Below are 15,792 nucleotides of genomic sequence, written 5' to 3'. Positions count from 1 at the left end.
ACCATTCTTAACTAAGATAAATAAATTATCTAAGAAGTGGTCAACAAATCCCAAGATTTCTTACAAAAGAGAAAATATCATTTGTTGTCGTGTACAACATTCATTCATTCATTCATTCGGCACTACGCAACGTGGTCTCTCTTTCTTCTGTGTCTCACTTATGAATTTTATTTTTTTTTCCTGATAAGATCTCTAACATAATATCTTCAAGAAAGAGTTTGAGATTTCTTCTGACTGAGAAATGGTGGACTTTCGTTGTGTTGAATTTTTACATGTTCTCTTCTCTAGCATTCAGTAATGTGTGTCAAATTTAATACTCACAGCAAGTTCAAATTATGTGTACGAAACTTTGCAATCCTTATAAATGATCTAAAGGACATGAAGTTAATTTCACAGAAAAATCACAGACAGGGCATGTCCCTTATTACTCATGAAAGAGCAATGTCAATGACTTCACCTTATCACCTTAGTTTATTTATATCACCTTAACTTTAACTATACAACCATATATATATATATATATATAAAGATTAATTCTGCTGTGAAATCTTCTTAATTTAAACACAGGATATATTAAAATTTAAATTAGTTTTTAATATTAACTATCAAGAAATTATTCTTTAAATTAGTCTATAATTAAAATTAAACTAATTTATAAGGAATAAAGTTAAATCAATTTAGATTTTAGTTTAAGAATCAATTATAATTTTTTATTCATAATATAAATTATTTTAGATATTACAAATTTTTAGTTTATAAAATGGTATCTAACTTAATTAAAACAGGAATTAATTATTTTGGTCTCTAAAATTATTTTTTATTTAATAATTTTCTTATAGTGAGTGTATATATATGGTTAATGTATTGACATCAAGTCTATTAGATAATATTATTAGAGTCTATGGTTATATATTCAAGATATTATTTTTTAAATTGTAATTTTATTAAAGTTTTATTTTTAAAAAGTATTTTGAAGGATTAAAGAAGGAATATTTATTTAAATTACTCTTAATTTTGACTCTAAAGTTTTGTGAAATTATTAGATATATTAAAATAAATCTTTTAATCGAAGCCTAATGGATTAAGAGTTTCAATCACTAGTGTAGAAAGGGTTTTAGAAATCTGTTATTTTGGACTTTTAACGTCAGATCCCGAACTGACGTCTTTGTGGGTGATGTTAATAGGACGTCAGACTCTATAGGTCAAACGTCTAAAACGTCACCGTATTTGATTGAATCTTTCTCCGCTTGAGGCCTCTCGAGTTGCTCTTGGCTCATGATGATTCGAGTTTACAACTTTATATTTCAGTTGAAGAGAATTAATTTTACATTTTTTTTTGTATTGGATGGTTTTAATAATGTAGTGGAGGGACTTGGAAGAGTGTAAAATGCAAAAAATCGTCATCCAAGAATGCTACCCAAAGACATGAGCAAAATTGCACAAAAACTCAACGAAAACGCATTTTAATCGATTCAAATGAAAGATGAATCATCAAAAAGTAATGCAATTGGAGTAAATTTATTTTTAAACGGTGCAAAAGTGAGAAAACGAACCAGAAAAACGTAGTCTGTGGAGAGAAAACGCGAGGAAGATGATGAACACTGAGTGCGCATAATTGTTGCCTCGCGTTCGAAGTGTTTTAATGCAAACATTTAGAAGTCGGTTCCCCTCAACACACGTATAAATGGCTTTAGAAGTCGGAGTGGCGGGATCAGACGTCTAAATGGAGTCAAAATGTGACTTTTTAAATTTTTGGGTTAAATATTTAGAAGTCGGTTCCCGCCATAACAGACGTCTATAGACGTCAGTTCCCCCACAACAAATGTCTAAATGACTTTAGAAGTCGGAGTGGTGTGATCAAACATTTAAATGGAGTCAAAAGTGACGTTTTAAATTTTTGGGCTGAGTATTTAGAAGTCGGTTCCTGTCATAACAGACGTTTATAGACATCGGTTCCCCCCACAACCCACGTCTACATACGTCGGTTCCTCCCACAACAGATGTTTAAATGGCTTTAGAAGTCAGAGTGATGGGATCAGACGTCTAAATGGAGTCAAAAAGTGACCTTTTAGATTTCTGGACTAAGGATTTAGACGTCGGTTCTCCCACATCTAAATGGCTTTAGAAATCGGGTCCCCTGATCATAGTTGACGTCTAATAATTGTTTTATTTACGGAAAATGCCATTAGTCATTTTTTACATTGGATATTCGAGAGTCAAACGTCTAAAGGGTGACGTTAAAACCATTTTTTCACTAATAAATTCTTTTGAAGAGTATGAGAGTTTTAATTTTGGAACCTATTTTTATTTCTAGAAGATGATATGTTAACCTCAATTTTATAGATATAATATCATTAAAGTCAATCATTACTTATGAAATATTGTTTATTTTGAAAGTCACAATTCTATCATATTTATATTCTCAAAAACGTTTTAAAGGATTAAATAAAAAATAAATCTAAATTTCTCTTTATCTATCCTCCTCCTAATAATTGCTAGGCACCCTAATTGATAGATAAATTAATTTTATTAACCTATAAGTAATACAAGTAATTTTCGCTTCGTGTAAAAGTTTACGCTAATTATTATGGCAAAATTATACTTTTAAGTCAAACATAAATTATTTTACTAATTCTCCATCGAAGCATAAGTAGATAGTATATTGTTGGAATTCAAATGTGCAAGTAATGGATAACCCTAAATGTGTATATTATTAAGTAAGAAATACATGCAAATATGATATTTTATGGTTTTGTTTTGAATTATCAGTCAAATTAACTTATACTTCACTTGTAACTTATTCGTCAAGATTTGTTTTTTTATTATTTTTTCTTGTAATCAAAGAAAAGCATAAAAATTGATATTTAATTTAATTTTCTAAATTTTTGTATAAAAAATTTTCCTAATAATGGAGGTAGGGTGACATGTCATTGCTATAACCTAACGCTAAAACACTTGTGTACGTAACATGTGATAATATATCAACTCTATGATCTAATGACTGTGAAAACTCCAAAATTTTTCGTTGAATACTATTATATAAAAGTTTCTATCTAGAAAAATAAAATAAAAATACATACAACATTAACAAAACTAATACCCGAATCATATACATTACTATGATAACAAGAGGACTTACGTACATTCTTCTGTTAACCAAACAAAGTTATGCTTTATGTTTCATATTTTCGAAAGTTAAGATATATCACAGCTAAAATGTTTCTTATCTATTTTAATTTCTTTTTTTTCACTGAATTTTTTAGCCAATTTTTTGAACATATATAATATAGATTTAATGAGTCATCCTTCCATGCTATTTAAGAAAAAGGTTTTTGTACAAGAAAAACTAGAAGTTGAATGCAATTTTTTTCTTTTTTTGTAATTGTGAACTTATGATTATAAAATAAATGAAAAGTATAATTTATTTGCAATGTGAAGATGATGTAGGCACGTTTTGATAGTAGGATTAAAATAAAGTGGGAGAAAGGAGGGTATGCTATTTAAGTTTGCTAGAAAGAGAAATAAGTCCAACAAAAGTATAATTGCAAATATGGTCCCCCCATCTTTTCTTTGATTCCTTTGTCTAGTAAGTACTACCTTTATTAATTGAAAATTGATATAAAATTTAATTAAGCAAATCAAGGACAAGGCCAAGTTCATTGATTGAAGTGAAACTCTACTACTTTCCTTTAAGTACATTGAATTCCAATTTCATGGAAAAAAATAAGAATTATATTGATAGAAAAGATTCTATTAGAGTTGGTCAATATGAAATTCTATTAAAAAAATTAACGATTTTTTCGTATCAACAATATAATATAAAAAATCTTGATGAATTGCATGATATATCTCTTTGGTATAAGGTTGTCTATTTAAGTTCATATTCTAGCTTTTCTACGTTTCTTTAATGAGAAGAGAATTGCCTTTTGATTTTGCTCTTATTTGAATAGATTAGTTTAGCCACCTCAAATTTGAGTACCCTATATTGCATAAAAGTCTCACACCGTTAATTATATAAACCTAGTGAACCATTGCTTGTCGTGTAGTAGTTAGCATTATTTGTGGGTTAGAATAACAAATGAATTATATATTATCTTGTTTAATATAACATTTTTTTTACTGAATATATCTAAACAAATTTTGTTTCTCTATCCATAAAAATTCTCTATGTACGTATTGATTATAAATTAAAACCTTAATATATATATATATATATATATATATATATATATATATATATATATATATATAAATATATATATATATATATATATATATATATATATATATATATATATATATATATTCACGGATAGAATAAAAATGAAACTTGCCTCAAATCAAACTTTAATCTTATTAAGTTGGTCTAAATTGAATTATCTTCTAAGAGACAAAAAGAAGATGAAATTAGCTTCAAAAAGGTAAAAATAATATAAAGAAAATGTATAAAATGAAATTTTAGAGAAATATTAAATTTTTAAAATGAATAGCTAAGTAATTAAAATTTTAACTTATTTTTCTTAAATATATAACTTCAAATTTAACTTTTTTTTAATCTATGCCCTCTGAACCATTAAAACTGGATTCTCTAAGCGTTATAATTTATAGAGGTATACAGAGAAATTTAGTTGGTGAAAAAGTGATAGAAAACACTAACAAATAAATAAATGTTACTTAGACAAATAATAAATAGATAAAGAACAGTAATTTATTTGAAATTATCATAACAATAAGTTAACAAAACAAATTATAATTTAGGTATGACACTACATGACATTCAAGAAATTTAATATTAGGTAGTAGATATAAAATCTAAAAACTTAAAAATTATTAAGAAAATTGATAACACTGCTAACTTTTATTATCCTCTCAAAATTTTCTACACATTAACAAAAATATTTAAGAAATTCAATTATTTATCAACTGTGTTGAGCCATTAATATATATTAACAGTGTTGTAAAACTTTTCTCGTGAATTTCCAACTAGAAAAAAAAAGGAAAAATAAATGCGAACAGCTTGGCATCATAATTAACATTGAGAAATCAAGTTTATTCAATCCAAGAACGAATGGTTCAAAAAAATAAACTTGTAAGAAATTCCAAAAGTTTATTCATTTATTTATTTATTTGTTTGTTGTTGTGGCTATGTGATCAGAAACAGGATCAATCATGCTAAAGGCCACGTTTTGCTTCTCGAAAAGTGCTTTTTCTTCCACACATTCAAATGGACCCAGCCATGATGCTTCGAGAAGAACATCTGATATTGGTGAAAAATATTTTATATTATTGAGGTATATTGATTTTAATATTTTAAAATATGTTAACATTAATGTATTTTTATATCTTAATTATTTTTACCACAATCAATCCTCTTATATTATTTAAAGTGAAAACTTAAAATAGTTTAATTTTTTTTTTATATTTTAAAATATCTTTTAAAGATAAAACCATAAATGACAAAATAATTAAATTGAAGAAGATGACTGCTAAATAGACACTTTGTTTCTTAATGTATTACGTCACGTTTTCAATCTAAAACAAAGTTGGACATGATTTGGCAATGAACATAGGATCCTATTGCTTTGTTCAATCAATGCGAGGAGGTGGATGTTTTTTCAAACAAAAATCAAGTTTCTACAAATGAAACACAACGTCACTCATTTATTATATTCTTTAACGGTTACTCACCAATATCAAATAATTGCCTTTCCACAATATTCATTTTCCTCCCTCCATAACATACTTATTGACTACATATAACTGTTCTTAATCAAACTTACAACCTATACAAACATCAAATATATTTTTAGGTTTATGTTTTCCTGAGATTGTTCATTAGACTTCAACGTTTATTGGTCATTACCGACGGTTTTTTACTATTATCGAGAAATTATGATTGTTGATAATACTTTTTTCTATAGTGTCAACAACAATGTTAATGAGTATATTTCTAAAAATTTTGAAGTTAATTCTTTCAAACTGCAAGGAAAATGTGGATGAAAAGTTAAATCATGTTCCTATTTTCATAAGAAAGATCATACTATGTTGTTTAAAATACGTATTTGGATGAAACAGAAAAATAAAAATATTGTTATGTAAAAACAGCAATGACTTTCTCCCTCAAAGAAATGCTATATCTAAGGATATTTTCGATATGCAGAATTCTATTACCTATGCTCATGCACAGTCGAATGAAAATGATAAAACTGTTAGGACAGATAATGGAAAAAAAGTTTGAGCGTAAAATGTTCAATGAAAAAATGGAAATTGTTCATCAACTCCTCAACAAAATTATGTGTAAAAAGGAAGCATATACACATTTTAAATGTTGCTAGAAGTATCATGTTTCAGTCTACTCTTCCTAAATTCTGGTCAAAGAATACAATCAAATTGAAGACACATATGTATTCTTATATTTCTAAAAATTTTTATTTGCTCTTCTTACCATTGAGAATATATCTAGAATAATTATATGTGAATAATTTTTTTTTTACATGAAGATTTGCAATGAAAAAAAAGAGAATCAAATAAGTTTTTATTTGTAATAAAAAAAATAATATTTTTGTTTTCTAAATTATTATTGTCACTCATTCACATGCTAAGCTAATACATAATTTATTGTAATTAGAAATAAGAAGAACCATAATAGTACTTACCTGTTATTTAATTTACAACAAAAATTTGATTTGTTACATGTACGTTATCCATCAAATATTGGTTTAAAAAATATAAAACTAGCATATATTTAGTGTTTATAAATATTAAAAAAATAATAATTTATAGATTTTTAAAATAAAATATAATTAAATTATAAAAAAAATGTATAAACTATAATGAAAATTAAATATAAATTAAATCTTAATTTTAGTTATATTTAATCTAATAAAGTATAATTTTTATTTTTTTATTAAATTTAATGTAATAAAATATAAATTAATTTTTTTTATTTGTGAATATGAAGAGTATAATATCTACCCTAATCTATTTATAAATAAATATTAAATTATTTATTATTCGTCACTTATAAATATTCATTTAAAGTATCCACTTTCCATCTATTTCCATCTATATAGCAAAGATATCGAGATGTGAATATCCAATTGTTTACCTTTGTCACCTCTAAAAATACTATTCTCACCCTTAATCTTAAATACAAATAGCCTCCCTTACCTAAATTTAAAACTCACATACTTCCATCTCATACATACCTTAAATATAATATAAAATAAATGGAAACTTAAATAAAAGTTAAATTTAATTATAGTTTTTGTTTGACGATATAGTTATAATTGACAGATGATTTAAATGATGGTATAGAGAAGAGAGAAAAGGAGTGGTTAGTTTGTGGCCACGATGCATGAAATACAGCTCATTCACAGTTTCCTTTTCCTATTTCTTTGTATGTTTTAGGGTTGTCAATGTTAATTTATTTGAGGTGTTATGAAGGCACATGCATGACTACGACAAACCATGCAAGGTTATTTATTGAAAGGCAATGATATATTCAATGTGGTTCGCACAACAAAAACCCAAAACTCACTTTGACTTTCATGCTTTTGTGTGTTGAAAATGGTGCTTCCTCTCTCATTAGGTTTCTTTGCAGTAGGGTTTTCTTCTTCTTACAAATGAAGCTTTTCTTTTTCTTAACTTTTTCATAAGGATACCATGCATTGTAAATCAGGTTGGATTTCACATTTTACGAGACTCAGATGAAATAATTAACCAGAGTTTAGTTAATACAAGCATTTCAAAATTTATATACTTTTTTTTTATACAAATGACAACTAATTTCATGCAAAACTGTACTTTTTATTAGTTTATATTGAGGATAAATAAAGTCTCACATCATATAAAATGTTTCAGATTATATAAAATATGATATAGATATAAGTTTATATATAAATAAGATACTTTTATCGATAAGAGATCTTCTTTACCAAAAACAAAACCACGAAAACTTAGCTTAAAGTGGAGAATATCTCTTCAACTATAATGTCAGTGCTCTTCTGAAAGAATATTTACATATAAAAATATTTCACGGTAAGATACATCTCCAAAAAAATATACTAATTATTATTTTCTACATTGTTTCAAAATAGACTCTGTACATGTTTTTATTCTTCAATTGTATATTTTTTTTCTAAGTTATTTTGATGTGTATTTCTTATTTTAGAAACAATAGATATTTTAAGTCTATTATCAAGGATATAACACATTAATATGTGATAGACAAAAATTCAGTTAACATGAATTTATAAATGCAAAAAATAAAATAAGATAAAATATATTTAAAAAATATGCATCATATATTTATTTTGGATAAAAACTAAAAATGACACAAAAACATTCAATCTATTTGTTAAGAAGAGAATTTATAATATATTTATTAGGAAGATAATTTATGTTGTTAAATATGTTTTTAGTCCCTAGAGGCGATTTTGGTTTTAGTCCATTTTCAAACTATGGTACAATTTAGTCCTTCAACTCTAGAAAACTCTGGTTTTAGTCCTTTTTATCAAATTTTTTTAACTTTATTTGTTGTTTCAAACGCGTTTCTCAGTTAACATTGAAGTAAAAATGTGTCAAACAGTGTAAACAATCCAAATGCTATAATAAAACGTGCTTGAAACAACAAATAAAGTTAAAAAAAAAAAAAATTGGTAAAAGGGACTAAAACCAGAGTTTTCTAAAGTTGAAGGACTAAATTGTACCATAGTTTGAAAATGGACTAAAACCAAAATTACCTCAAAGTATAGGGACTAAAAACATATTTAACCCTTAATTTAATCATTCAAAATTATTTGTAAAGTGAAGTTTGTACATATTTATACACTGTATATTAGTTTATGAAAATTCTAACATATTTTTTTTGTCAAAATATATACATCTTAAGCATAAAATTAGACATTAGTCAATTGTCCTTTATAAAAATTTAATAACGAATAAAACAATAAATTTAACAAATAAGAAATTTTATTAAAATAATTTTAACTCATAACTTGATAACATTTTAAATAATAGACTTTAAGTCTAATTTAATATTAAAAATTAAATTATAAAATTTAGTGTTCTGATAACATATATAATAATAAATCAACAAACAATAAACTTACCTAATATATACTTTAACTTATAACTCTAAGTTTAACTCACCTTAATAAAACTAATATATGATGTGAGGTTAACTTCTTTTTATATAATATAAATTGATTTTATCTTATATCAATATAAAGCTTCCAACACATTCTCACACCAAAACATATACATCTCAAATATAAATTAAAAGTTAATAAATAATTTGATAATAGATAAAATAATATATCAACCAATGTCATTCAAATAATTTTATAATTTTAATATCATATTAAAATATGGACATTAAAAATACCTCAATCTTACAAATATAAATAATGTAAAACATTTATTGTATATATGTAACTTTTGAAAAGAATTCCAGAGCCTTCTAATATGATCCGTAACCATCGTGTATCCAAACAATGGTCAGGCCAGAGACACTATAATAATTGTCTTTAATAGTGACGTATGTGAGAAAGTGTACATACTCACTCACGTAAATAACAAGTTTATCATATATGCAATCTATTGTATTTTATATATATAACTTGAACTTATAGATAGTATCACATTATTCTTTAAATTGAATTTAATAAAAAATTATAATAGTAAAACAACAATCATATTAGTCTAAATTAATATAGAAAAAAGAAATTGATTAAAATTATAATATTCAAATATATTTAGTAACTCAACTCTTAGTAATAACAAAATTGAAGGTTTTTCGTTGATGCTTAAGAGACTTATTTAATTCTTAATAAATTTAATTATAGTGGTTGGACGTGTTAAAAATCTCTTAGCAATTAATAATATAACAAATTTGAGTATACAAATAAAGAAAAATATAATCTCAAAATCAATTTTGTAAAATCAACTTGAATTAAACACAAATTTAAATTCCTAGAATTATATAAGTAGGACATTGGTGACACTATAGAAACTCTTGAAAAATCTAAAGATTTTACAAGATTTTTTATGTGCTTATTATTCAGTGTAGTTCTTTATGATAAATCAACATTAACGTATAGAAAGAATCACATTAACTGTTTTTTTTTTAAATTACATTAAATAAAATTAAACAAAGTATTTATGGTTTTAATGTCTAATTTTGATATAAAGTTATTGAAATGTATTTGTGAAATTATTAAATTTAAAATGAAAAATATTAAAAATAAAAATTGAAGAAGATTATATAAAAGATCCTTTATGAAGATGTTATCGTAGTGGTGGAGGAAAAAGTGATTGTTTAGGCAAAAAAGAGACTAAGAGTTGTCAAATTAAAGTTAATGCTTACCAACTCTGACATTATTATTGTCAAATTTGTTTAAGTTTGATCGACAGTGCTTCTTCAGAAAAGTTGTGTGGTCTACAATACACCACTCTCTCCACAATTCATAGTACTTCCCTTAGACTAATCAAATTATTTTAATGGATATAACTAACACCAAACACTATTTTCAGGATCAAATTAAATGATCAAGACCAATACATCACTCACTTTTAACATGTGCTATTTATAAAACTTTAACTCCTAGTTAGTTAATTAGGATTATAATTAATTATTGGTCAAAATTTCACACATTTACACCAATACAAATTGTATTTTAATAACATTTATTGTTTAATCAATTTATTTTATTATTTTTATCAAAAAAATTATTATTTGTTAGATTTATCCTCACTTTTAATTTTATTATATCAACATATATGTTTCGATTAATATCAACTAAAAATAAGACTATATAAATAGATAATAAAGTTTTATGAAATTGAGTTAGATTTAAAGATCACAGTCGAATTAGAGTGATATTTGTTGTTTGTTTGGCATAATGTTTCATCCACTATCGGACTACCTATTAATGTCTAATTTGACACTCGAAATAGATATACCTTGAGTAAAGAAGTGTGTTAAAAGACTCACATCGAATATAAATAAAACCAATTTAAAATATATATGAATAAATACAAACATCATTTTACAAACTAGTATGGTAGGATTGAATTAAACTTAAAATCCACCACTCACATAATATATATTATTTTTCTCATATTGTAATTCTTTATATATATATATATATATATATATATATATATATATATATACCATAAATGTCCTAAACTCTGGAATAAAATAACTTTTTTTTTATATATTTATGAATTGAGTTTGAAGTTGGCAATTAAAGGTTGGCCTTATAGGAAAAGGCAGCAGTTGCATTCTGACATATGTAAGAGATACAGAAAATGAGTAATGAGCTTTGAAGATATTATTATGTGGTCATCATGGAATCTGTGACCTTCAAATTTATGGTTCTCAACTTCCTTAAAATCCCAAAAATATGGCAACCACATCATTGTATTCAACTATATCTTACAAAACTTCAATTCTTCAAATAACTCTATAACACATAAAAATCACCTTTCAAGATGATTGTGCAAAATCCAATAAATTTACTTTACAATTTTCACTAATAAACAAACATTCAAATACATATAATAGTTAATTATTGTGACTTTATTTATTTTATAATTATTTACTATTATTTTTAAGATGATCAAGCAAAATGGTTAGATCTTCTTAATTTTATATTAAGAATTCGACTAAAAAAATATTCCACTAAATTATTTTTCATACTTTTATTTATATTTTAAATTTATCTCTAAATTTTTTACTTACTCTATAGAATCTTTTACAAGTGAATTTTTTCTATTTCGAATGAATCGATTTGATAAAGACATTAGCATAATTGTGTCACGTGTCTTGTATATCCTGAATCCAAACTCAGTTAAAAAAGTTTGTAATTTAATGATTGTATAAACTTGTTAGAATATAATATTTTATGTTATATTTTTATATCAAGTTTCAATATATATACTTGTTGTTGGATTAGTACCAAAAAAATAAGATTAGTTGTTAATGTGGAATAAAACCAATTTAAGAAAAATATTAAATGGGGTAATAGAATTAAGTTATAATATAACCAACTTATTATAGATGTCATTTTATGAAATTTTTTAATAAAAAACGAATGTGCTAATACTATCATATACTAAACGAAATATGACATTTATAAAAGAATATTAATGTAACTATTTTTCAATAGAAAAATTAAAGCAAGGTATTTTAAGGGCTTTTTCATTATTAGAATTCTATATGTTTAAAATAATAATATAAAAAGATTATTATTGTAAAAGCTCAATTCCATACAAGTTGTATCACTGAAGAAGAAAGAAGTGCTACAATGGGCGGATCAGAATATGTAGCCCAATGTATTGCCGCTCATATTATCTGATGTAGGCCTGTGGCTAAAATTTGGGGTTATTCCTGTACTTCCCCAATTCCAACCCCCACCCCTCATTCCATTTTTGTCCTTTACTCTAATTTTTTTATTCCAATTTTATCTTTTAGCAAAAATTTATATTTAGAAATAAAATTTTATAATTTTATTCTCCCACCCCCACAAAACCTATTTATTCTTTTTTTTTTTTATCTTCATGCTTTCATCTTTACGCTCTCTTCCCAGAAATTCTTTGTTCTATTTTTCTAAAAATTATTTCTCCCATTCTTCTTGTATTTCAAGTGATAATTGAGATATCGATTTCTTCTGGAAGAATTTGTCCTTCAATTATTATATCTCTGCATTACATTGGCGTGGTGGTGTTGTATCCAACCTTTAAGCAGCGATCCTCTTCGAGTCCAGGTTAGTAAAACCGTTAAAACGGAAGGCGACTTCCGTTTACCCTTAAACGGATGTTGACATCCGTTGACCCTTAAACGGATGTTGACATCCGTTGACTCTTAAACGGATGTTGACATCCGTTGACGGATTCCCACATCCGTTTAAGGGTTTTCTAGATTATATTAGATTATGTTTTTGTTAGTTTTATTTTTTAAGATTTATTTTTATTAGTTTTATTTTTTAAGATTTGTTTTTATTAGTTTCATTTTTTAGGATTTGTTTTTATTAGTTTTATTTTTTTAAGATTTATATTTTAATATTTGTTTTTATTAGTTTTATTTTTTTAGGATTTGTTTTTATTAGATTTTTATTTTATTAATTTTATTTTTTAAGATTTGTTTTTATTAGTTTATTTTTTAGGATTTGTTTTCATTAGTTTTATTTTTTTAAGATTTATATTTTAAGATTTGTTTTTATTAGTTTACTTTTTATATTAATTTTCAGATATTTTAATAATGGAATTTATATGTTTTGATGTATTATTTTTAAATATATTTTGAGAGTTGCAGAGAGCGTTTGGAGGAGGAGCGTTTCAAAAGCTTTGGTGGGGGTGGGGGTGGGAATACAAAGGAGAGGAATCTGAGTCTGTGTGTTTTGACTGAGGCAGACCGTAAAAGAGTAGGTTAACTTTAGTAAATAGGGATAAAACGGTAAAAATAAAAAAACATAAAGGTTAATTTTGTATTTAAAAAAAATCCAAAATAATTGGGGGTTGGGGGTTGGAATTGGGGAGGTACAGGGAGTAACTCCCCTAAAATTTTAGGGTTCCTCGTCCTGCATCATTTTTTCTTTCTGCACCCTCATAAAATCTGTAATCCCCAAACTACACCTCATTGTAATTACAACAAAAAACCTTCTAACACTTTTTTTCAGATATTTTTCAGATTAAGTGTTTAGAAAGATATTTCAAAAAATGTGTTAAAAAAAATACTTACTTGGGGAAGTATAAAAGAATACATTTCAAATTCGGGATTCTTGAAAGTATTTTAGGATTGGGAAATATAATTTGAAATACTAAATCTGAAAAATACTTTTATATTCTAGATTAGTTATTTCGTAAAGTATTTCCAAATTTGAAAATATTTATCAAAATAGTTATTTGAGAAAAATATTTTTATATAAAATGTGTTTTGGAAAATACTTTTTAAAACACCCAGGATATAAAATTATTTTTTTTAATGAATGTTTTGTAAGGAATTTCTAAATTCGTATATAACTATGGAATTACTCAATATAAAATGTGTTATTTTATACATTTCAGATTAGCTATTTCAAAAGACATCTTTAGATTTGGAAGTATTTTAAAAAGATAAATTTTAGAATGTACAAATATTTTTTGGATTAAATGCTAAACATTTTCGGATTCTTAATTATATTTTAGAATATCAATCCATATCACTGTCTATTTGATTGTATAATTTATTATATAATTTAAAATATATTTTCAAATCTAAAACACAAAATTCAAATTAATTTTTTTTTGGCTTTTTGCGAGAAAGAAATGTAGGTAGCTCTCATTCATGTACGGGTTCATTTTCTCTTCTTTTTATGTGTTTCCTTCTTTATGCAGTTAGGTATTTTTGTTTGAAATATAAAAAAAAGTAAAAGATGAATCACCATTCTCAAATGGAACAAGTACACAAGTGAGTCACCATAACCTTCATACAAGCTCGCCTTTCACCATAAATGCGTAGCATGTGCTTCGTCTTTCATTCGACAGCGAGTTCTATGGTCGTCGCACCATTTCCACACGCTTAATCTAAATCAGTAGAAGAGATGTCTTCCAAGATTGTAATTTAGTGTATCGACTTCAATCATAATTTCAAATCGATAATGGTATTTTAACAATACTTTTTAATAATTTTTTTATAATAAAATATATGTCACTATTTTATTGGTCGGTTTAAATTTATTTTTAAAAGAATATATGAAATCGACCAATTATAAACTACCACGTATCCGTTATAAAAAAAAGTTGTTAAAACAATTTTTTTCATTACAAATCTATCTCTCTATTGTGTAAATTCTCTAGGGTAGCTATTTTTCTAAACAAAGTATTAAAAAATTTAAATAATAAATTAATATGTCTGAACNAATATACCACTTTTACTTAATTAACAAAAAATTTTAATAATTAAGTTCATACAAATTTTTTTCTTAATCCTTATATTAAACTAATATAAATCTTACATTCGAGACAACAGTTTATTAAGAAAAAATAAAAATTAATTATCTTTCTATATAACAATTAATTATATTTGTACTATTATATATTAAGATGAATAATTGGTTTTGATTTTTATAATAGATCTTTTCAAAAAGAATATTTAGTAATATACAACACCAAAAAAATAAAAACACTTTACGTAAAAGATTAAATCACTTTTCAACCTAAAATTATTAATTTATAAGTTTTCAATTTTATAAAATATTCAATTTTTCTGTCTCTAGCCAACAAAAAAACGTAACTTATACTTCCATTTCAAACATAAACTTTTGCATCATTTCCTCTCATTCAAGATGGAATAATCTACCTCTAGATACTGTTAGATAACTTGCTCAAGTTATTCATTAAATTCATTCACTTATTTTATATTTTGGTTCTCATGCTTTTCTTTGATGGGACATTATTGACAATCGTGATTAGTATCTATAACTTTAGCAACAAATAAAAGTATCTACACTATGATTCTCTCATTGAACCATCTCAACATAAAAAAAAATGAGAATATGCAAGAGAGAGAACAAAATGGTCGAAATGAACCAGAACTTTGAAGATTTGACGAGTAAAAGTTGTTAAAAATTTGTAGAAAGTGAGAGTGCTTTAAATAAAAAGAAACACAAATTTCACATTGATTCGACAAGTTATAACATAATAATACAAATTACAAGTATAATTATTTCAAACTTTTAGACTTGTTCCTTTTGAACGAGTTATAATCACTTAGTAATCTAACAGCAAATCCATTATTAACATCAT

The sequence above is a fragment of the Vigna radiata genome, chromosome 1 (genome assembly GCF_000741045.1).
Source record: "Vigna radiata var. radiata cultivar VC1973A chromosome 1, Vradiata_ver6, whole genome shotgun sequence".
Taxonomy (NCBI): domain Eukaryota; kingdom Viridiplantae; phylum Streptophyta; class Magnoliopsida; order Fabales; family Fabaceae; genus Vigna; species Vigna radiata.
The sequence above is the reverse complement of the archived record's forward strand: the minus strand, read 5'-3'. Positions refer to the sequence as shown.